This window comes from Pezoporus flaviventris, unplaced genomic scaffold (assembly GCF_033815535.1).
Source record: "Pezoporus flaviventris isolate CSIRO_AGI_PZ_B2104156 unplaced genomic scaffold, CSIRO_AGI_Pfla_v1 ptg000030l, whole genome shotgun sequence".
In the NCBI taxonomy this organism is placed as follows: domain Eukaryota; kingdom Metazoa; phylum Chordata; class Aves; order Psittaciformes; family Psittacidae; genus Pezoporus; species Pezoporus flaviventris.
Window position 1 is genome coordinate 8,392,855 of NW_026892578.1, and position 22,424 is coordinate 8,415,278.

Here is a 22,424-nt window from a genome sequence, read left to right on the forward strand (position 1 = left end):
GCAAGTGGAAAGTCTGTGGGTACAAATTAAGGGACAGGCTGGTACAGGTGATGCAATTGTGGGGGTCTATTTTAGATCTCCTGATCAGGACGAAGGAGTTGATGAGGCTTTCTACAGGCAACTGAAAGCAGCCTCACGACTACATGCTTTGGTCCTCATGGGGGATTTTAACTACCCCGATATTTGCTGGAAGACTTACACAGCCAATCATTCACAGTCTAGGAGGTTCCTCCAGTGCATTGATGATAACTTCTTAATGCAAATGGTGGACAAACCAACTAGGAGAGGAGTGCTGCTGGATCTGGTACTCACCAACAAGGAGGGTCTGGTTGAAGCGGTGATGGTCAATGGCAACCTGGGCTGCAGTGACCATGAGATGGTGGAGTTTAGGATCCTGTGTGGGAGGAATAGAATAACTAGCAAGGCCACAGTTCTGGATTTCCAAAGGGCCAACTTTTGCCTCTTCAATCAATTGCTAAGGGAAGTATCATGGCAAAGGGTACTAGGTGGTAAAGGGGCTCAAGATAGTTGGTCAGCATTCAAGGACCACTTCTTCCAAGCTCAGGATCAGAGTGTTCCAATGGGTAGGAAGTCAATTAAGGGAGCCAGGAGACCAGCATGGTTAAACAAGGAACTGCTGGGCAAACTCATACAGAAAAAGAGAATCTATGGATTATGGAAGGAGGGGCTGGCCACTTGAGAGGAATATAAGACAGTTGTTAGAGGATGTAGGGAGGGAATTAGGAGAGCTAATCTTTCAAGTCGGGTTAAGGACAATAGAAAGGGCTTCTTCAAATACATAGCGAATAAAAGTAACACAAGAGGCAATATAGGCCCACTGCTGAACGAGGTGGGTGCCCTGGAGACAGAAGATATAAAGAAGGCAGAGGTGCTGAATGCCTTCTTTGCCTCTGTCTTTACTCCTGCAAACTCTCCCCAGGGGACCCAGATTCCTATAACCCCAAAAGGAGTCAGAATAAAGGAGTTTGCTTTGGTGGATGAGGATTGGGTTAGGGATCAGTTAAGTAATCTGGACATCTATAAATCAATGGGTCCGGATGGAATACACCTGTGGGTGCTGAGGTAGCTGGCGGAGGTAATTGCTGGGCCACTCTCCATCATCTTTGGTAAGTCGTGGGAAACAGGAGAGGTGCCTGAGGATTGGAGGATGGCAAATGTCACGCCAGTCTATAAGAAGGGCAAGAAGGAGGACCCGGGTAATTATAGACCGGTCAGCCTTACCTCCATCCCTGGAAAGGTGATGGACCAACTTATTCTTGACACCATCTCTAGACATATCAAGGATGAGGGGGTCATTTAGAGCAGCCAACATGGCTTTACCAAGGGGAAGTCATGTTTGACCAACCTTATAGCCTTCTATGAGCAAGTAACTAGGTGGCTGGATGATGGTAGAGCGGTAGATGTGTTTTTTCTTGATTTCAGTAAGGCATTTGATACTGTCTCCCACATCATCCTCATAGATAAGCTAAGGAAGTGTGGGCTTGATGATCAGGTAGTGAGGTGGATCAAGAACTGGTTGGAAGGAAGAAGGCAGAGAGTTTGGTCAATGGGGCAGAATCTAGCTGGAGGTCTGTGACTAGTGGAGTCCCTCAGGGGTCGGTGCTGGGACCAGTGCTGTTTAATATTTTCATCAGCGACCTGGATGAGGGAACTGAATGTACCCTCAGCAAGTTCGCTGATGATACTAAACTGGGAGGAGTGGCTGACACACAGAGGGCTGTGTTGCCGTTCAGAGAGACCTGGACAGGCTGGAGAGTTGGGCGGAGAGGAACTTGTTGAATTTCATCAAGGGCAAGTGTAGAGTCTTGCATCTGGGGCAGAACAACCCCATGTACCAGTCCAGGTTGGATGTTGACCTGCTGGACAGTAGTGAAGGGGAAAGGGACCTGGGGGTCCTGATGGATAGGAGGATGACCATGAGCCAGCAATGTGCCCTTGTGGCCAAGAAGGCCAATGGCACCCTAGGGTGCATTAGAAAGGGTGTGGTTAGTAGGTCAAGAGAGGTTCTCCTCCTCTTCTACTCTGCCTTGGTGAGGACGCATCTGGAATATTGTGTCCAGTTCTGGGCCCCACAGTTCAAGAAGGACAGGGAATTGCTTGAAAGAGTCCAGCGCAGAGCCACAAAGATGATTAACGGAGTGGAACACCTCCCTTCTGAGGAGAGGCTGAGGAAGTGGGGTCTCTTTAGCTTGGAGGAGACTGAGGGGTGACCTCATCAGTGTTTGCAAATATGTAAAGGGTGAGTGTCAGGATGATGGAGCTAGGTTTTTTTCAGTTATGTCCAGTGATAGGACAAGGGGCAATGGGTATAAACTGGAGCATAGGAGGTTCCATGTGAACATCAGGAAAAATTTCTTTATTGTGAGAGTGACAGAGCACTGGAATGGGCTGCCCAGGGGGGTTGTGGAGTCTCCTGCGTTGGAGATATTCAAGGCCTGCCTGGACAAGTTCCTGTGTGATGTACTCTAGTTTACCCTGCTCTTGCAGGGGGGTTGGACTAGATGATCTTTTGAGGTCCCTTCTAACCCTTGGGATTCTGTGTGATTCTGTGTGTGATCAGCATATGTAATTTAACTTAAAAATTCTGCTTGCTGATTTTATATAGTTGCTCTAGTCACTGTGTATAAATAATCTTTCTCCTTTAGGAATTCACTATGTGTAATTTCAGGAATAATAACATCTGCACCTAAAAATAATAATTCCATATTGGTAAAAAAAAAAAGAAGCAGTAAAACAATAGTAATCTGAAAAGAGGGGGACAAATGTTTTCAGTGATGATATATCAAAAGACAGAGAAAAATTGAGAGAATAAAAAAAAAAAACTGATAAGAGACATAAATAATAGCTAGAAGGAAAGATTAATGATCTTTAGAGAACATTAAAAAAAAGAAGAAAATACAGTTATATGTCGGGGAATATGAAGGAACATAGACACATACCTACTGTATCACAGATGTGAACAGGAAGACAGCAGTATCTGTAATATAGCGCTGTGCAAATTCTTGTTTTGATACTTCACTGAATATAAGAACAAACTAAATTCATTTTTTAAAAGTAAAGAAACTAAGAGAATGCCATTTGTACCTGTCAATATCTACACTGCTGTAGACAAGGTTCAGTTGAATCTCTTGGACTTCAAGATAACCATTTACTACCTTGGTAAAAAAAAAACAACAAAAAAAAACAACAACAAAATAAAACAAAAGAAAAAACACCCCACACCTCCCTGTTTGGGCAGATTACACATAATTCTCACATTGTGGAAACATTTCTCATCTTTCTAGACATCATGAGGGATTATTCTGATACAGAATACTGAACAAAACAGATGATTGATACAGTCTACCATGACTCTCTCCCTAATGTATACACAGCTGGAGTATTTGACTGCCACAGAAAAAATATGGACTCAGTCAGAGATCACTGTGGTCAGACCAAAGCCATTCATTACAGAGCATCAATACTTTTTATACTGTTTCTCTGCATCTGCTTACAATAGCTTGCTGTATTATAATCGGATACATTTATTATAATCGGATACATTTTCTTGTAACACACAGCAGCTACGGTTACATTTACAATAGCTCGCTGTATAATATTTGGACTTGTCTACAGTAGCTCGCTGTAGTATAATTAGATACATATTCAATAGTTTGTATTATGATTGAATACATATGCAATAGCTTAGTATATTATACTTTGATACATATTCTTGCCGCACACAGCAACTACTAACAATTAATCAAATAAACATATGAGAACCTTTAAAATTTGCTAACAGTCCAGTATTTTGTATCTTAGCACAGTCCAGTTTCTTCTTATCTTGCTTGCACTGTTACTTTTGCTTCTTTACCCACGTCCTCCTTCATCCTTGGTTCATGTTGAGCTCCATGTAGGTACTTGATGACTTGGGAACGTGGCCATTCTTTGCTAAAGGTCCATCCACATTTGACCATGCCCTCAGTCTGTAATCTTGCATAAATCAAGCACATCTCACTAATAGCGAAGGATCATTAAAGGAATCAAACTCAGATAGCCCAATGATCTTAAGGGAAGAAAATGGGAAAGTGTTTGCCACCAATGCTAGTAATTGCCATTATTTGCTTCCTTGCTGAAACCTGTGTTGCTTGTTTGAGAAGTTCACACTTTAAAAATGAAATCTGAACTTTATAAAATTTATGAAATAATTCTCTAATATCTAGAAATTGGAAATTCCACTAATATATGTAAAACAGATCTCAGGATGTCTTTAGTATTAACATAATAAAAATTATTTAAAAAATAAAAAGAAATGCTGATTTCTTTGATTAAACCACAAAGCATATCACTTTATTTCAGAACTCACAGAAATCTTAGTCTCAAACAGAACTGCAGTGTTTAGTCATTTGATTCTGATAACATGACCTATTTGCAGATGACTGTTTTATAGTAAAAATTTGAAAAAAAATAAATCTAACTCCTATAGTTATACAAAATAACCTTATTATTTGTTTATCTGTTTTTAAAATGGCTCAAATTAATGACTGCTGATTTGTTCTATGCTGAGGAACTGCTGTTTCTGTTTCCTCCTGTAACTGTTCTAGATCTTTTGTATTCCTAACACACAAACTCCCTGGATAATTCTCCTACACTTATTAGTCAAAAATCTCATCAGGGATAAAACCAAAAAAAAACACAGTTTCCCTGAAGTAAGAGTACTTAATTTCCTAATCACTGATGGTAGCATATACTGCTTTGAGTTGATAATGTAGCTGTTAGGACCATCTTCCCGTCTAAATCAATGACTTAGTACTCTTCTACTATTCCCCTTCCAGTCTCTTTTGGTCTCACTGACTTAGAACAACTAGTCAGCTTACATGGTAACCACTTCTTTAATGAACCACAGAGAATAAGAAAAATACTGTAGACGTGCAAATCAAGAAACTTATATGGAAACCGTACTGCCTATATTGTAGCTTCTAATAAACCTATAGGAAGTAGTTCACCTTTCTTCTAAATATGGACATTATCAGAATGTCTGAATTTCAGGGGGCAAGGCAGCTGTTAATTTTAAAGCTAGGTACTTTAATTTTCTGTAACTCTGGTATGGAACAAATAACAGTGTCAGATGTGAGAAAAATGACATGCAGCTTAAAAATTTGCCTCCTGCACTTTTTTCATGTACCCTGTATTCCCACAGTACCATAAGTTTACATTGTTATTGTTTATTCTTTTTATTTCCCTCCATCTTTTATTACTTTGAAAGTTGAAAGCTTAAGGATAATGAAATCTGAATGTAATGCAAATTGTCCCTAGTTTTGGTTAATAATATTTTCCTTTGCTGATTCCTAAGCAAAAAACATTGAGGACTGTGACAAGTGCTAAGATAGGTATGAGAGAAGAGGAACACAATATGATATCAGTAACTGTCTTAGGCAAATTGTGAATAATTTTTTGGTTTAATTATTCTTTTAATTTACTGAGGTTGTTCTATGCCATAACAACATTTGTTAAAAAGAGTGTTTTTAAATATTAACTTGAGATTATTGCTGTGCAGCTGTTGAAGTCCAAATAGCATTGTTGTCCTGTTTTATACTGAATTAATATTGTTGTGGGAAGAAAAAGTATATCTAGTTGTTCTTTTTCCTTATATATTGTTTCACAGTTGTCTTTTGTGCTTGGTAAAACAGGCTGGTCTATAAAAAAATGAAATGCAAGGATTCTTCTATGCATGTTGTTAGTAACTTCATTGCATGTTGTAACACACAGATGTTACATTAAACATACAAATGTCCTGAAAGCTGAGACCAGTATCAATGCTCATACTTTTTAGACCACTCTTCCAGCCATCAGGATGGAGTTGTCTTCTCAGTCCATTCTCTCATGTTTCCCTTTATTCTTGAGAACAGTGGGCTAGGAATAGGAAACTATCTTACCTGAACTAAATTAGTGGTCTCCTGAGAATAACATTTCCCTCCAGAATCAAAGAAAAATTTAACTGAAGTGGACAGGTAACTAAAATAGTCTCTCCCTTCGGTTCCTCACTTCATATTAACAAAACCTACAAATATTCTTGAAGAAAGACCATATATCACATCCTTCAAGGTGAAGTAGAAGAGCAATTTCTGGTTTCTGGGCCTGGACCATACTGGCTGAGTCAGAAAGGGAAGGCAGAGGCAAGGCTGTCGTGCCCAGGGAACTGGTGGCGTTTGTGGCCAGGGTAGAACTTGAAGGCTTCTGTGACTTTTCTTTTTTCATAGAAAACTGTGTAATGTTACCTGCAAGTTTTGCAGTGACCTAAACCATAATTCTCAAAATCACCATTAAGCTGAGAAATCTTTCTTCTTTGTTTAGTTTCATTCTATCTGAAAATCAGTTAAAAAACAAACAATTCCATCTGAAAAACAAATTTAAAAAGTCAGATTTTTTTAACCATCGTTAGAATGGGGAAACATACGCCAAGTTAGATCATTTCATAACAAGCTATTCTTTGGCTGAACTTTAGAATATATTTTACATTATTTAACTATGGAATGTTTTACTTACAAAATATCTTTATTTGATATCTTAACAGTTTTTTGACCCTGTTCAGTAGCTGGGAAATTATAGTTGACATTGCTTTTGGAAACCAACTGAATGCAATTCAGTAAAAAAGGAATTCTCCTTACAGTGCTATACAACTGTTACTGCACTGATTCCAGTTTATGAGAAACAAAGAAACCTCATAACATACACAGAGTGAAAGAAGACAGAAAAAAAATGAATGTGGAGACTGCTTTGTCATATGAGAGTTGTGAGGAAAAATGTCAATTCAACTTTATACATGGACCATACTAATAAATATATTACTAATTCTAGATACCTTCCAGATCTTGCATGTGTTCTCATTTCTACCTCTATTGTTATTAGATTACCTGTTGTTCATGAAAGACTAACTATTAGCCATTTTATGTCAGAACACTAAATTTTTAAGATCAAGAAATTCTTTGGTGCTTGCAAAAGTAAGTAATTTCTTGTAGTATCACTGGAATTAAGTGTAATTTAAGTTGAAATATCCAAACATCTGAATAGTTAAGGCATTAATTAGCAAAAGAGTTTTAAAAAAGATGATACTTTTTTTTTTCTTCATTTTTTTAAAGGGCATTAAGACCTTATCTATTATTTGCCTTTAATGTTAGTTAGAAATCCATTTTTTTTTCAGGTTATTTTTTATCCCAAGCAAAACTGGATGATCATAACCAGATTCTACATTTTACGACTGTAAGAATTTATCGAATCTGTAATTATTTCCCAGCAGTGCAGTCAAACCCAAGACCTCAAACTGGCCTTAACCCAATACTTCAGACCATTCTAGGTAATCAGATACTTAACTTTAAAAGGTGTGGGTTCTGTTATCTGGAATGACAATACCTTCATGTGTGATTTTTGTCTTAAAAATTCTTAGATGCTTTTAAAGCAGTTTAAAATGTAAAGTGCCTAGCAATGCATCATGTTCCTGGAGAATTTTATCTTTTTTTTTTTTCCTAACCGTGTACACAGGCTGCAGTTTTCAGGATATTTTTGTTCCTTACCTATAGCTGAAGGCATGGAATCCTTTTCCCAGAAACCTACAATCCCAGAATGACTCAGGTTGGAAGGGACCCCTGAGGCATCATCTTATCTAATCCTCTTCATGGCATAGAAAATTTCATCTGTTGATCTATGCCATAAAATTTAGAGGCTACATGAATCCAATCCAATGACTGGCTGCTTTGCGAGTGCAATATATTTTATTAATAATGCTAAAATGAAACACAGTAAATAAAATAAACAAAGAATAAAGCAGGGAAAAGCCATCTGAATACAAAACTCCACTACAGATTCTCACCATTGGCCAAAACATTTCCATTCTTGACAGTGCTGCCAAGTGACGTAACATGAACAGAAAGATTTAAGAGCAGTCCCCTTACATTCATCATTGGACTCTCCTGGCTCAACTTTAATTTGGGAAACATTCCATATACACCTCCTATGCATATCATTTACATCCAGTTGTCATAAGCTAATTGTTCCCTGGTTATCTTAGCTTTGTTTATTTCTTTGAGAGTGTTGTTTTGGATTTTTTTTTATCAGCCATCTAACACTCTTTATATACTCAATACAAAGCATAAAAAGCCAAGAAACTCATACAGCATTACAGATTCAAGTATGCAGTTCAGTTGCTAAAACATTATGCTTCATAGCACTTAAGTGTTATATAGTGTTTAACCCTTGAGTCCATGGTCCCTCAAAGAGAAAACAGCTTCATACAAATCTTAACAAATTCTTTGTAAGACAGAGTACCAGAAGTTCTGCAGATACACATTCTCAGGACAGTTTTTTCTTCCTTTTTCCATATGAAAGTGGCTGTTTTTCTAAATAATTAAAAAAAATACCTGATTTTTCGTTCCCTCCTATAGTTTGTGCAATTCTCTAATTTTCAGCCTGCTATCAAAATACTAAACAAGTAAAAATAACCTGTGTTTCTGCATGAGGAAGTACATTTTGCACTCATCTTCTGGTGAGAAATGGGTCTTTTTACTAATGTTCTTGAGTTGGCTTTTTACTGTTGTTGTTTGGAGATTCTGGTTTTTTTTTTGTTTTTCTTTAAGGCATATATTAATTTTTAATAAATCTAAATAATAAATTAACTTATTACATGAATGACCTTTTGGTTAGTTACTGCATTAAGTACTGTTTATAACATCTTTTCACTTTCATTTATTTGAATTCTAATGTCAGCTCTAGCTGTAGTAGTTAGATTGAATTTTGAAGTGTCGCTCACTCCACAGTCAATTTTCACTATCCTTACTCCGCATATAAGTTCACAAGGAGCACAAAGGGTAGCAGAAGAAAAACCCTACTTTGCTTCAAAAGAAGCCAATTAACAAATCTCATTTAGTGTTAATTGAAACAGCTGTCCTCACCATAGCTTAATCAACACCTAACTAAAGCAATCTAAAAGAAAGAAAAAGATAGACACTGATTTCATTCACAGACATAACTGTATTGACACATTTCAAACTCTGAGCATCTTACATTCCCAATAGGCTGGAGCAGTTCCTTTCAATACAACTGTTCTACAAATCTCTGAGGTTTTAGTGTTTAAAAAATAGGACAAATCTGATACGAATTCTCTGAAGACACTAAAGAACAAAGCCGTATGTTGTACTGAATTCCAGTGGTATGTTTTTAGAACTTATTCCACCGTCCTAGTAACAAATTTTGACTTTATGTTCAAATTCATTTTATAAATCTTTGTGTACAAATTCATTTTAACTCTCAAAGTCAAATCAGGCAATCACATCTTTCTGCAGATTAATATGGGCCTATACAACAAGTAAACATGAAAAAAGCTAAACAAAAAGTTCATTATGCATGAGTGCTTCCTTGTTTAAAAAGTATTGGCAGTTCATAGCTGTGGCTACCATTTGTATCCACACTAAAAAAGCTGCAGCTAACAAACCATCTGAGTTGCTCCAAGCCAGAAGCTTTCACATTTCACAGATACATTAGTCACTTTACTGTGGTTCTCTGAAGCTCTGAATTACTGCTCTGTGTGTTGGGCTTAAAACTGCACGTCCTTAAAGGGTTGGTAATAGACACTGAATGGTGAAACACATTTATATAGGACATCAACAATTCACTAACAGACTGAACAGACTGTAATAAAACTTGATACCACTTTTCTGTCTGTCAAAATGTCTTCCTTCAGAGGAACAAGAGGATGTTATTTAAATAACACCTACATCAAAACATTAAATTCTTTAAAAGGATAAATTTAACTGAAATTAATTGCCTGCCCCCTCCAAAAGTCTGTGTGTCTTTCTGACCGTTGAACAAGTCAACATAATTGCTGAAGACCTGATGTTATTTAGATACATAAATTTCCTTTTAAAAAGCTTTCAAGCAGAACAGCTGCATTCAATCCAATGCCATTTTAATTCTGATTGGGCTTTCAACCTGAAAACGTAAAATCCACAATTAAAATTAACTTCATGATAAAACCCCCATAAGATGTACACTAATGAAAAAATCAATATAACATTTATAGTTACAAGACATTTCCACAAGTAAAATCAAGATATAAAAGGCAGGGTATTTCAGACCAAAGATCCAGATTCCTAATACAGCCCACAAATCATCCAGAACGTATTTATAACCCTTGAAATTTACTTAATATTGGTAACATGTTAATGAAAAATCCTGATTTCAGAGGAGTTACTGTTTTATTTTTCCCTTGACCTCAAACATAATCTAGTTTGTATTTTAAACGTTAAGTTCAACGCTAATTTTTCCACAGTTAGGTGGCCACTTCTTGAACATTTTAAGTTTGTGAGCTGTCTTACATTCTTTTGATAGTTTATCGATGGGTTCTTTTGGTTTTGTGTGGGTTTTGTGGGTGTCCTGGTTTCCGCAGTAGCAGTCATTTTTCTCCTTCTTAGTAGCTGGTGCAGTGCTGTAGTTTTGACTTTCAGCCTGGGAACAGATCTGATAACACCGATATTTTTAGTTATTGCTCAGTAATGTTTACTCTGACCAAGGACTTTGTGAGTCTCGTGCTCTGCCAGGGAGGAGGGGAAGCCAGGAGGAAGCAGAGACAGGACACCTGATCCAAACTGACCAAAGAGGTATTCCATACCACAGCATGTCATGCCCAGTATATAAACTGGAGGCAGTTACCTGGAAGGGCTAGATCACTGCTCAGGTGGGGCTGCATATCAGTTGGCAGGTGGTGAGCGGTTGTATTCTCTTCCCTTGTTATTTCCCTTATCATTATTATCATTGGTGATAGCAGTAATAGTTTGTGTTATACCTTAGTTACTGGACTGTTCTTATCTCAACCCATGGGAGTTAAATTCTTTCAATTCTCCTCCCCATCCCTTCCGGAGCTGGGGGGAGGGGGGGGGGGGGCGAAAGGGGGGAGTGAGCTAATGGCTGTGTGGTTTCTGGGTTGCTGGCTGGGCTTAAACCACTACAGTGGGTTTGATTTTTTTGTTGTTGGTTTGCTTTGGGTTTGTTTTGTTTTGTTTTGTTTCTGGATGTTTTGACTGCTTCTTTCTAAGACATCTGCAATTTTTTTTTTTATTTTGGTTGGCTTCTTTGCATTTTTTGGGGGGGTATTTTTTTTTTCAGAATGCTTAGTGAAATTCAAAATACCAATATGGGAAGAATTATATAATAATGTGCCAGAGGTAGCAAAGAATAAGTAGCAAAGACAGGACTACTGTGTCACAGATAACATGATATATGGATCAGAATGATACATGACATAATAATGAAAAGCTGTCTTTTGTTAAAAAGCCAGTCACATGAATAGATAAATCCTACTGTTTGCCCTCAATCTTAAATTCAACCTATATGGCACTGCTTTTCTACATATTAGAATCCTAAACTAGCGCAACATACCATCATCTGCCCAATCTGTTTAGTTTAGTACACCTTTATTCCATAAAGAGAATAATGTTTTTTGTATAGTGTTCCCATGCTTTTATTCCACTACATCAAGAAAAGAGGAGCTGCCAGGGCAGCCAACATGTTTTTTTCTATATTAACTCAGTGTCTAATTCATTCACGTTCATTTCACTGTGTCGTGTGTCTTCCCTAGTCATTTCATTACATACTGAAGTCCTGGCCAAGAGCTTGTGAGATAAAGAGAATTTATATGCTTCTTCTGTAGTGGCAGCCATAGTTGCATCCCAAAAAGCCTCAGCACCACAAATAGCATGCAACAAAAAGTCAGCATGCCCTCATGTTGAGGCTGTGCCCACTTCTACAGGATCAGCAGTAAAAGACAACAGTGAAAATCTAGAGAATAAGAAGTGATATCTGGTGAATTAATACTAAATTATCTTATGTGAACTTTCCAAAAAGATAAAAGCATTTGGTCAGTTTCCAGTTTTCCTTTGCTGAAGTGAAATCTTTGTACAGATCTGTGAAGTTTACTCATCTCATTCTCTCTAGAAATTTTATGCAAAAACTAATTTCAAGACTAAGCAATAGTTTATGCTGAACATCAGCACCATTTGCTGATATTGTACTATGTAATTGTAATATGTCAGCACTTTTAAAGAAATGCTCAACACCTTGTTAAGCATTGTTGTTTCTCAAACAGTGTAATTAGCAAGTTTTGCCCATTGGTGCATCACTATGAAGGAAATTTTAAATTACATGGACATGCCACTATGAAATTGTTATAAATAACTGTGCTGAAGCAATGCGCGTATTTATTTATTTTTTTTTAATAGAGAATGTCTAGATTTGGGATGCAAGTAATTAAGAAAATATTAATGCAATCTTGTGCTAAATTCTTTTCTGGTCATCTGATATTTCTAAATCACCTTGTTCATGAATTTCAATCACAATAAAAACATTACCTTAAAGGAATTTTTCAACAAATGAGACAATATTGACACTTTTTTTAATAGCAGTCAGTCAAGTCATGTTTTATAGTAGGCAACAGTCAGTAAAACTAAAACTGAACAAGGTGTTTAACTTGTTGCCCAAATGGAAAAATGCTGATAGATATTACAGAGATTCAAACAGAGAAGCTAATGGATCTTGAGTCTCCTAACTGAAATTTGCAAATAGCTTGGGTAAATTTATAATTTTTCCTTTGAACTTGACTTTTAGAAACAGAGATAAGTGCTTTTGCTAAGAGCCTGAGCTCAAACAATGCTTTTACCAACATAATTTTAATCATGTGATCTGCTGCATTCAGGATAAATTTTATAATGGTTATTGATTAAATTATTACACATCTTCCATTAGAAAAGGGAGCTCCTCCCAGTCACTACCTTACCTCTCTTTCTGACACTTAGCTTAAAATACAGTTTGTGGTTCATCAGCCCATTCACCAGTTCTTCTGGTTCCCGTAATATTTTGTGTGATCCCATTTGGCTCTTTTCCTTCTTGTACCCCAAGCACATATTCTTCTGGGATCGGTATTTTGTTCTATTTTTCCATGTTTGCAGGCAAATTTTCCTGTGTCTTGCAGCTCTGTGCAAAGCCCAAAGTCTGTCCCAGTAATCCTGTCATCCTGTTGGGCTGGGCTTGAGTAAAGGGGCCTCTCAGTTCAGCTCACAGGATTGGGCTCTTCTATGGAAGTGACATGATTTGCAACGGGGGCCCCTTGTTGAGGCTCCTTAGAAGATGTCAAGGATGCCAAAGAGCATGTGACCAGAAAGGCAGAAAAGGGTGTGACTGTTGGAGTACATGGCTGCCAAGGCCACTGGGAGCAGGCAGGATATTTGCTGGAGGTGGCAGGGGGGAGGCTTCTTCTTATCCTGTGTGTCAGTGGCCATGTACTACTCACAGCTGTGGTTTGGGTTGATCCAAACCTACTAAATATATATACTTTTGTTTCCTATATTAATGTAAGCTAGAAAGGTATTTAATGGATTTTTTGCACTTTGGAAGAGGTGGATTTAGTGGAGTGGCTTACTGAAAATATTCTACTTTGCTTGTGGAAGTGATTTACACTTTACAAATTAGAATTTCTCATCACTAATAAACTTTTAAATTACTGCATACTTCATTGCAAAAGTTTAAGCACTTGGATACTTGCCAAAAGTATGCTCCTAAGAGTGGATGTCGTAATGTGAATGCACAATCAAAAAATATGTCTTTTCATTCAAACGAAAGAGTCACTCTGGATGGCACATTAAAAGAATAAAAGGAAATAAAGACACAAAATAACATCAGGGACTATAATGATAGGACACGGGGTAATGGGTTCAAACTTAAATAGGGGAGATTTACATTAGATAGAAGGAAGAAATTGTTTACAATGAGAGTGATGAGGCACTGGAACAGGTTGCCCATGGATGTTCTGAATGCTTCATCCCTGGAAGTGTTCAAGACCAGGCTGGATGGGGACTTGAGCAACCTGTTCTAGTGGAAGGTGTCCCTGTCCATGGCAGGGGTTGGAGGTAGAGGATCTTAAGGTCTTTTCCAACCCTAACCATTCTGTGATTCTATAATTCTATAAGTGAAAGAAAGGAAGACTTTTAGGCTTACAAATGAGTAAAAACTTCCTTGAAAACAGTTTACCACAAATGTTTCAATTTTTTCCTACTATAATAATGGAATTTCAACATAAAATGTACATGACATAATATTTGTAATGAACTAAAACACTGAATAAAGAACTATCATTATACTTTCTACACCCATGATTTTCTTTAAAAGCCAAATTTAAATTATTGCTCATCATTTTTATGGGCACATTTTTGTGTCAATATGTCATCAATATATCTCTGAAAATAAATACCTAGTTCTGCAACAATATTGTAATTCCAGGAGTAAAGTGTTTCCTAAGTGAAAAAAAAAAAAAAATAATCTTAAAAGTCAAAGCTATATATCAATTCTCTTCTTCCATAGATTTTAAGTATTTCAGCTTCCTATTTATTGTACTTCAATGTTTATTCTACTTTGTCATGGTTTAAGCCCAGCTGGTAACACAGAACCATGCTCTTCACTCTCTTCTCGTCTCCCCCTCAGGGTAGGATGGGGAGAAGAATCGAAAGAATATAGAATCATAGAATCATAGAATCGTTAGGGTTAACCCCACAGGTTGAGATAAGAACAGTTTAATAACTAAGCTATAATATTGTACTACTGCCACCACCACTACTACTACTAAGGTAAATAACAAGGGGAGAGAATATAAAACTAAAAGAGGAAAGGGAAAAAAAACAATAAACACAAGTGATGCACAATACAAATTCTCACTCCCTGCCAACCGATACCCAGCCAACCCCGAGCAGTGATCTGGGCCTTTCGGGTGGCTCCCCCAGTTTATGCACTGGGTATAATATGCTGTGGTATGGAATACCCCTTTGGCTAGTTTGGATCAGGTGTCCTGTCTCTGCTTCCTCCAGGGTTCTTGTGCCCCTCCTCACAGGCAGAACATTAGAGACTGAAAAGTCCTTGATGGGGGTAAGCACTACTGAGCAACAACTAAAACGGTGTGTTATTAGCATTGTTCTCAGACTAAAGCCAAAACACAGCACTGCACCAGCTACTAGGAAGGAGAAAAATAGCTGTTACAGCTGAACGCAGGACAGAGTTCTGGATCCAGTACCTCAAGATGAGACCATAAACTCCGAGCTTTCAAAACTCAAAGCAAGTGGATTGCTTATTAGACTACTGCATTAAGATTTTTCATAGGGTGATAACAACATGCAGCTGAGTTTATTTATGGTCAGAATTATTAAATTTTGAAATAGTTTAGGCAATGCTGTCTGATGTTGGGACATAAAGTGATAACCAAGCCTACCTATCCTAGATAGCCTATCTAGTGAGAAGGAAAATTTGAGGTTAGCACAAATATGGATCAGTCAGTAAAAGAAAGTGAGTGATCTAGACTGTTGTATAAAAAATTGGTTTTTAAGTATGATTTATGCAGAATGCCTGTGACCTTTTATTAAGAACATAAACAAGAGTTACATTTTACTCACAAAAAAATTTTAGAGTTGCAAGCACTAACTCTATAAAGTAGGATCCCAAATGCAAAAACTATTGCTTGAAAATGCTTGCTGTAATTTAGCCAGTTTCCTATTTTTTAATAATATTGACCCAGTCATATAATTAAAATTTCAAAGGTCTGTGTGATTGCAGTTGCATGTTTGATCATACTCACTAAGTGTGCCAGACTTAGTGCCTATTAGATACTTTAACTAATACTGGACATGCAAAGTCAGGCACTCAAAAAAATACTACCTGAAAATCAGTAGCATCAAAAGGCTGGTTGTCCTGATTTCAGCAGTAGCAGTCATTTTTCTCCTTCTTAGTAGCTGGTGCAGTGCTGTGGTTTTGATTTTCAGCCTGGAAACAGTGCTGATAACACCGATATTTTTAGTTGTTGCTCAGTAATGTTTACTCTGACCAGGGACTTTGTGAGTCTCATGCTCTGCCAGGGAGGAGGGGAAGCCAGGCGGAAGCAGAGACAGAACACCTGACCCAAACTAACCAAAGAGGTATTCCATACCACAGTGTGTCATGCCCAGTATGTAAACTGGGGGCAGTTACCTGGAAGGGCTAGATCACTGCTCAGGTGGGGCTGCGTATCGGTCGGCAGGTGGTGAGCAATTGTATTCTCTTCCCTTGTTATTTCCCTTATCATTATTATTATTAGTGGTAGCAGCAGTGATTTGTGTTATACCTTAGTTACTGGACTGTTCTTATCTCAGCCTGGGGAAGTTAAATTCTTTCAATTCTCCTCCCCATCCATCTCGGAGCGGGGGGGAGAAAGGGAAGGAGTGAGCGAATGGCTGCGTGATTTCTGGGTTGCCAGCTGGGCTTAAACCATGACACTAGCTTATTCAAAAAAAATCCCAACTGAACATAAAAACCCCAAAACAGCAAACAAAAAACCCCCAAACAAAACAAAAAAACCCCACCCCAGCTTAATCAACATGCTATTCAGAGTTAAAGTCAAAACATACATAAAGACAAAAAAAAAAGGTAAGTATGCTTTTACATTTAATGTTACAGGACCGGGGGAAGATGTTTCAGGGAAGAGAAGAGCAGAGCTTCTAAACACACATGCTATCTTAATCCAATTGCTTCTATGATAATAATACTTCTACTGCCAAAATGGCATCTGTCTGTCCCTTCTGGTTATGTAGCATACATCACTCCTACTCAAGTTTCTTACATTTTCTCAGATTTTGCTTCGATATCGAGTTTGGTGTTATACAAGCTACATCAGTTTCTGCTTTTAACTCCTTGGTTTGTACTGATACCTGAAGAACTCTTACTTTAAGGGGGTGAACAAAACGTTATGGAGCCTTGATGCTAGCAGGATTTAGAAGTAAATAACACAGGCTCAAAGGAAGGTAAACAGCGCCATGGTAAAATTTCATTAAAATTATTTCATAAGAATGAAATCCTGTTAGATAATATGTATCTGATCTACCGTTAATTCAAAGATTTCACAGAAATAAAGCGAGACATCGATTGAGATATTTTGAGGAGGGAAAGGTTCATTTTGTGAAATGTAAACTTTCTTTTAAATCTTGACCTACTGCTGTTTTTTTCTATGAAGATATGGCAGCCTAAGGTAAGTAGTGGTTGAAGTATTTTTTCCCATTTCTCTTTTGTATTTCCCTTTGCAATTCCATTTTTACAGTGCTTCAAAATAAAGCACAACGTCTTCCCTTCATACATTAGAAGTGATAAGCTGCATGTTTACTGATGCTATGCTTTACAAGTTTTAACTCATGTTCTTTGCTATTCTCTTTCCTTAAAAAATCAGCAAAAAAGAGTACTAAAATCTTTTAGTAGTGAGGAAGCTAAATGTTTCCATTCCTATCACTGAGTTTTCAAAGCATTGGTGATTTTGATTACTTGGCTGCTAATCTCTAATAGGAAGTTACCATCGGGAGATTCTGAATTTATTCTAGCAATAGGAAGTCTTCCACTGATTTCATGAATGTATTTTCAGCATTATAACTTTTTTAGAGAGAATAACAAATGCAACATTTTAAGAACTTATAAGAACTTCTTGGTTGACCTTTATTTTTAAAAAGCTAGAAGAATTCTCTCAGATTTTTTTCAAATGTTTCAAAAATGCAAAAAAACCCTCTAAAGAAGTCCTCTAACATATATTATTTTACTACATTTTAATTAATTATTATTACTGAGACAATATTAAATTTATTAAATAATATCTGCCTTCTTAAAGAGTTCAAAGAGACTAAGTTATTAGCACATAACTACCTTAAAGGGTACTGTCCTGGGTTCAGCAGTAGCAGTCATTTTTCTCCTTCTTGGTAGCTGGTGCAGCTCAGTCTTTTGACTTTCAGCTTGGGAACAGAGCTGATAACAATGATGGTTTGGTTTGGCCAAGGACTTTGTGAGCCTCATGCTCTGTCAGGGAGGAGGGGAAGCCGGGAGGAAGCAGAGACAGGACACCTAACCCAAGCTAGCCAAAGAGGTATTCCATACCGCAGCACGTCATGCCCAGGATGTAACTGGGAGTTAGCTGAAGGGCTGGGAGACTGCGAGATTGGAGGAGGTATCGGTCGGTGCTTGGTCGGGCTTGGAGGGGGGGGGGGGCAGTTATCGGTTGGCTGGTGGTGAGGTGATGTATTCTCTTCCCTTGTTATTTCCTTTATCATTGTTATTATTGGTGGTAGCAGTAACGATTTGTGTTATACCTTAGTTGCTAAACTGTTTTTATCTCAACCCATGGGAGTTGCATTCTTTTCGATTCTCCTCTCTGTCCCTCCGGGAGTAGGGGGAGGCAAAGAAGGGGGGGAGTGAGTGGACAAGCTGTCTGGCTAGGGTTTAAACCACGACAGGAACATTTTATGACTTTGATTCAAAGTCTTAAAATTAGTAAACTATATTTTAACAGAGCACTTTAGTATAATTATTATATTTTATAAATGTGAAAAATGCAATCGATGGTAAATCTGTAACTTTCAGTTATATTAGAGATCCAACAGACAACAACAAAAATGTATACAAGTATTATAAAATCTGGACTGTATTTCATTTTTATGTGAAGTATGACTTATGTTTCATTCTTTAGAGGAAGCTCTCTTTGTAATATGATAACTTTTGCAAGATGGGATTTGTAAATTTTGTATACAGAAAAGTGCCTTTCTCAATTCCTTTTTTGTTTTAATAACAAAGTTGTCTATATTGAAATACCCTCACTGTACCTCCCTCTAACTAGAAAATTAGAAGGACAGAGAAAGATACAAGAATATAAGAAAAATAATGATCACACTTCAGATAGAAAAGAGGTTCACGAGGGCATGATTAACAAAAAATGTTTGCTGGAGGGAACAGAGGAACAGTTAGGAAGAAACTAAGGTAAAGCAGGAAATCAGTGTGCAAGAAGGAGGTGGAAGTTTCGGAAAAGTGTGGAGGAGTAAATAAAATTAGCCAAACCCCCCACAGAATTAAGATATCTTGTGAGGAAATGAGAAAGAAAAAAAAAAGCATTGTAAATAAATGTAGTTACCATGAAAAGCTGATCAAAGTTATAAAAATAGAGCACAAGTAACATAGACTATCAGAAGATCAGGAAGAAGCAAAAAAGGAAGACAAGCAGGGTGGTGAAATGGAAATGCTATGCAAGGGCTATGATTACAGCTTTCTATGCTGCAGGAAATCAAAAAAGTGAGTGGTTTCTTCCCCCAGCATCTATAGGAAACACTGGCATACACATTTAAAATTGTGTTCTAAACCTGAAATGACAGTTCTGAAATTGGAACCATGCAAATTTCTTGTGTGTTCAAAGAGAAAGGATACACTCATTGTAGCATACGGTTTATGGAACAGAATTATGTTTTTAAACCAAATCCCACTTTCCCCTCCCTCTCCAAACATGTCTTTTTATTACTCAGTCAGTAATATTTTTACTATAACTATCTTCAGTTTTTCAGGTTTGTAACTTTTCTCCTGTATTATTTTACAACTGTTTTTTAGGATTTTTTTTTTTTTTAAACAGTGGAATAGTAGCACTTTTTTACGCTTTTTTTTTTTTTTTTAACCATGAAGCACACATTTACAAGGCAAAGAGCTCCATTTTCTTCCAGTGGAAAAAGTGAGAATTCCCAAGTCCAATCTTGCAAGATAAATCTTGTACCAGGCCAAAAAATATTCTCAGTATAAATATTATTCTTCTCATCACACATCAAAACTGAGTTACAGTGTATTCATGATTACAAAAGTCTGTCTCAGCCAAGGGTAACTGATACTGCAATGGATGCCATCACATTTTTTTAGCTGTCGGAGCCTTTGGGGACATGTACACTTATAACTTCTGCTTGGTCTAAGTTGCTTGATCAGGTACCATCTCCAGAGATTTGGTTTTAAGCAGTCATTACACCAGTAACATCAGTATCTGCTCTTCTTCACAAGTCTTTTTTCTTGTCAGTATTATAACAGAATGAGGGAGGGAAGAAGCTTCATGTCCTCTCACTGGCAAAACTGACGTTAACATGCTACAACTTTTTTATACTCAGGACATTCTCAAGAGGGTGGTCAACCAAGGCAGAAGGTATTAGAGCATACAGGCATGACTGTAACTGTGTGAACAGTAGATTGGGGCCTAAAATGTGCTCAGATCTCATCTAAAGATCATTGTAAGTATACCCAGTGCATAAAATTCGATGTTAGTTCTGGATGGGACATTGTACTGTTTTAGCCAGAAGCTCAGTAGTTTAATTTTGCACACAAACAAAACCAAACCAAAACAAAAAAGAAACCCCACACATTCAAATTAATTTATTACAGAAAACCATACATAAATCTATACAATTACTACGACAATTTTAACGTTGATGGAATACCAGGATTTTTTTCAAGTATTTTTTTCTAACATTAAATCAAATTGCTATTATTTTTGGAGAAATGTTGTGCATTAAATGTTAAAATGATATGTGTGCTGTCTAATGATCAAGCAAACAAGCTCAACAATAAATACCAACTGTGAAAGTTATGTGTGCAGACACCTGTACACCCTCACCTGGAACGGACTACTACCTTGTTTATCATAGGTCATCAAACCACCTTCAGGCAACAATAGCTTTTCCTTTGCAGTTGAGTTTAGTCTGTCTGATAAGATCATGAAGTGAGAATATCCTTACAGTGAAAATGTATTTCTGGCATCTTTAATCAAAGACAGAAGACACAGACATTGGTATTTTAGGGCTCTTTTCTGGCAGTTTTACAAGACTGAATTACTTATCTCCATGTATATGACCTAGATTACATTTTGCATTTCAACAGTAAGCCATATTTTTACATTTCAGCTCCTATAGTATGAATGTTTCCAGCTGGGCTCTGTCAGCCTCTGTTCCACCATAAATCATATCTGCCTTCTCATCCAAAGGTGCTAACTGATGAGGCAGAAATAACACAATCTCAGCTGGCTTTGTGGCCTACTTACAGCATAGCTACAGCAAGAATGCAGATCACCTCTCAGATAAAACCATTAAAAAAGTTATATCCCTTTCAGCTCCAGAGAGAATAATGCGTACACTGCAAATAGTAACAGGGTCTTAGTAATACTGGAAATAGGTTCAATGTCATAGCCATGAAGGACTAGTATAAGATTCAAAAGAATTCACCTGCTTTTTATTTGAGTTAATATTGAAAAACGAGATAGTAAGTTATGTGAGTAAACTTATTGCCTCAGTATTACACTTCAAAATTAAACACCAGGTTTTAGGGTTTAAGCCAATAACTATTTCACATTGAAATGAAACCTGAATGAGGGAAAACAGAAAATCACTACATACCTGACTGATGCAGAACTGATCAGTATAACACTTGTGTACCTGTGTTTTATGAATATATTTCTCAAGTAATGAAGAAGGCAAATTAAAGGCAGTGAGGTTTGTCTCACTTCTGTTGTTTCTTAACTACTAAGCTTTGTTTACATATGTCTTTAGTACCTTGTATTTTGAGTTAGTAAATGTTAGTGCATTTCCCACAATCCTTCATTTCTGTATCTAGTCTTTTTTTAGAGATAAGGTATGTAAAAGGAAGGTATGTAAAAAGGGATTTATCTTTTCTTCTCTTTTTGCGGTTAAAAAAGTATTTTTAATGTAAAATGAAAGAATGGTTAAAAGATGCAGATGAGTAAAAATGGCTGTATACATAAACATATACAAAATGCAAAGTATACAAGTAATATATATGTGATAATGAAGTTATAAATATGAAATATGTAAATATGATTCTTTTAGACAAAAAAACCTCATTGTGTTATTTATTATTTGAGAAAAACAGCCTCACTAAGCCTCCTTTGTAAGTACTTGATATTACTTATCACCAGGGATATATAGATTCTTAGCCCATAGGTTCTGATTCTATAGAAAAAACACAGTAAAAGCCTGTGTAGAGGTAAGGTTGAAGGATTCCACATTTACTAAGGTTTTATTCAAAGTTAATTATTTTTTTGAAATCTTCCTTTCCCTCATCTCTTTATTAAAATTAAGACAATAATACATAGTACAAAATATATTCAAGTACAGATCAAATTCAGTATAGTATGCAGAAAAGTTGGTTGGCCTTGATGTTTGGACTAATAGAAATAGAACAACCTTCAGTAATTCCATACTCAAGTGCTTAACAATGTAGACTTTTTTGATATTCGCAGAGATAAACAGCAAAAAGTCCAGTGTCTGTGATAACTGAGTAGAAAACGACAGTTTGGTGTGATGAAAGACATGTAACTATCAGACATCCAAGCCATAAAATATTTCCAGTAGACATGTTTAAACCTGCTACTACCGCATTAGGACGTAGCGAGACCTTATCTGGAACACTGTGTGCAGTTTTGATTGCTTCTGATAAAGGACTCAAATACAGAAAAAGGCTACTAGCACCAAGAGCACGGGCAACCTTTTTCATGAGAGGATATTTTAAAACATCGTCTT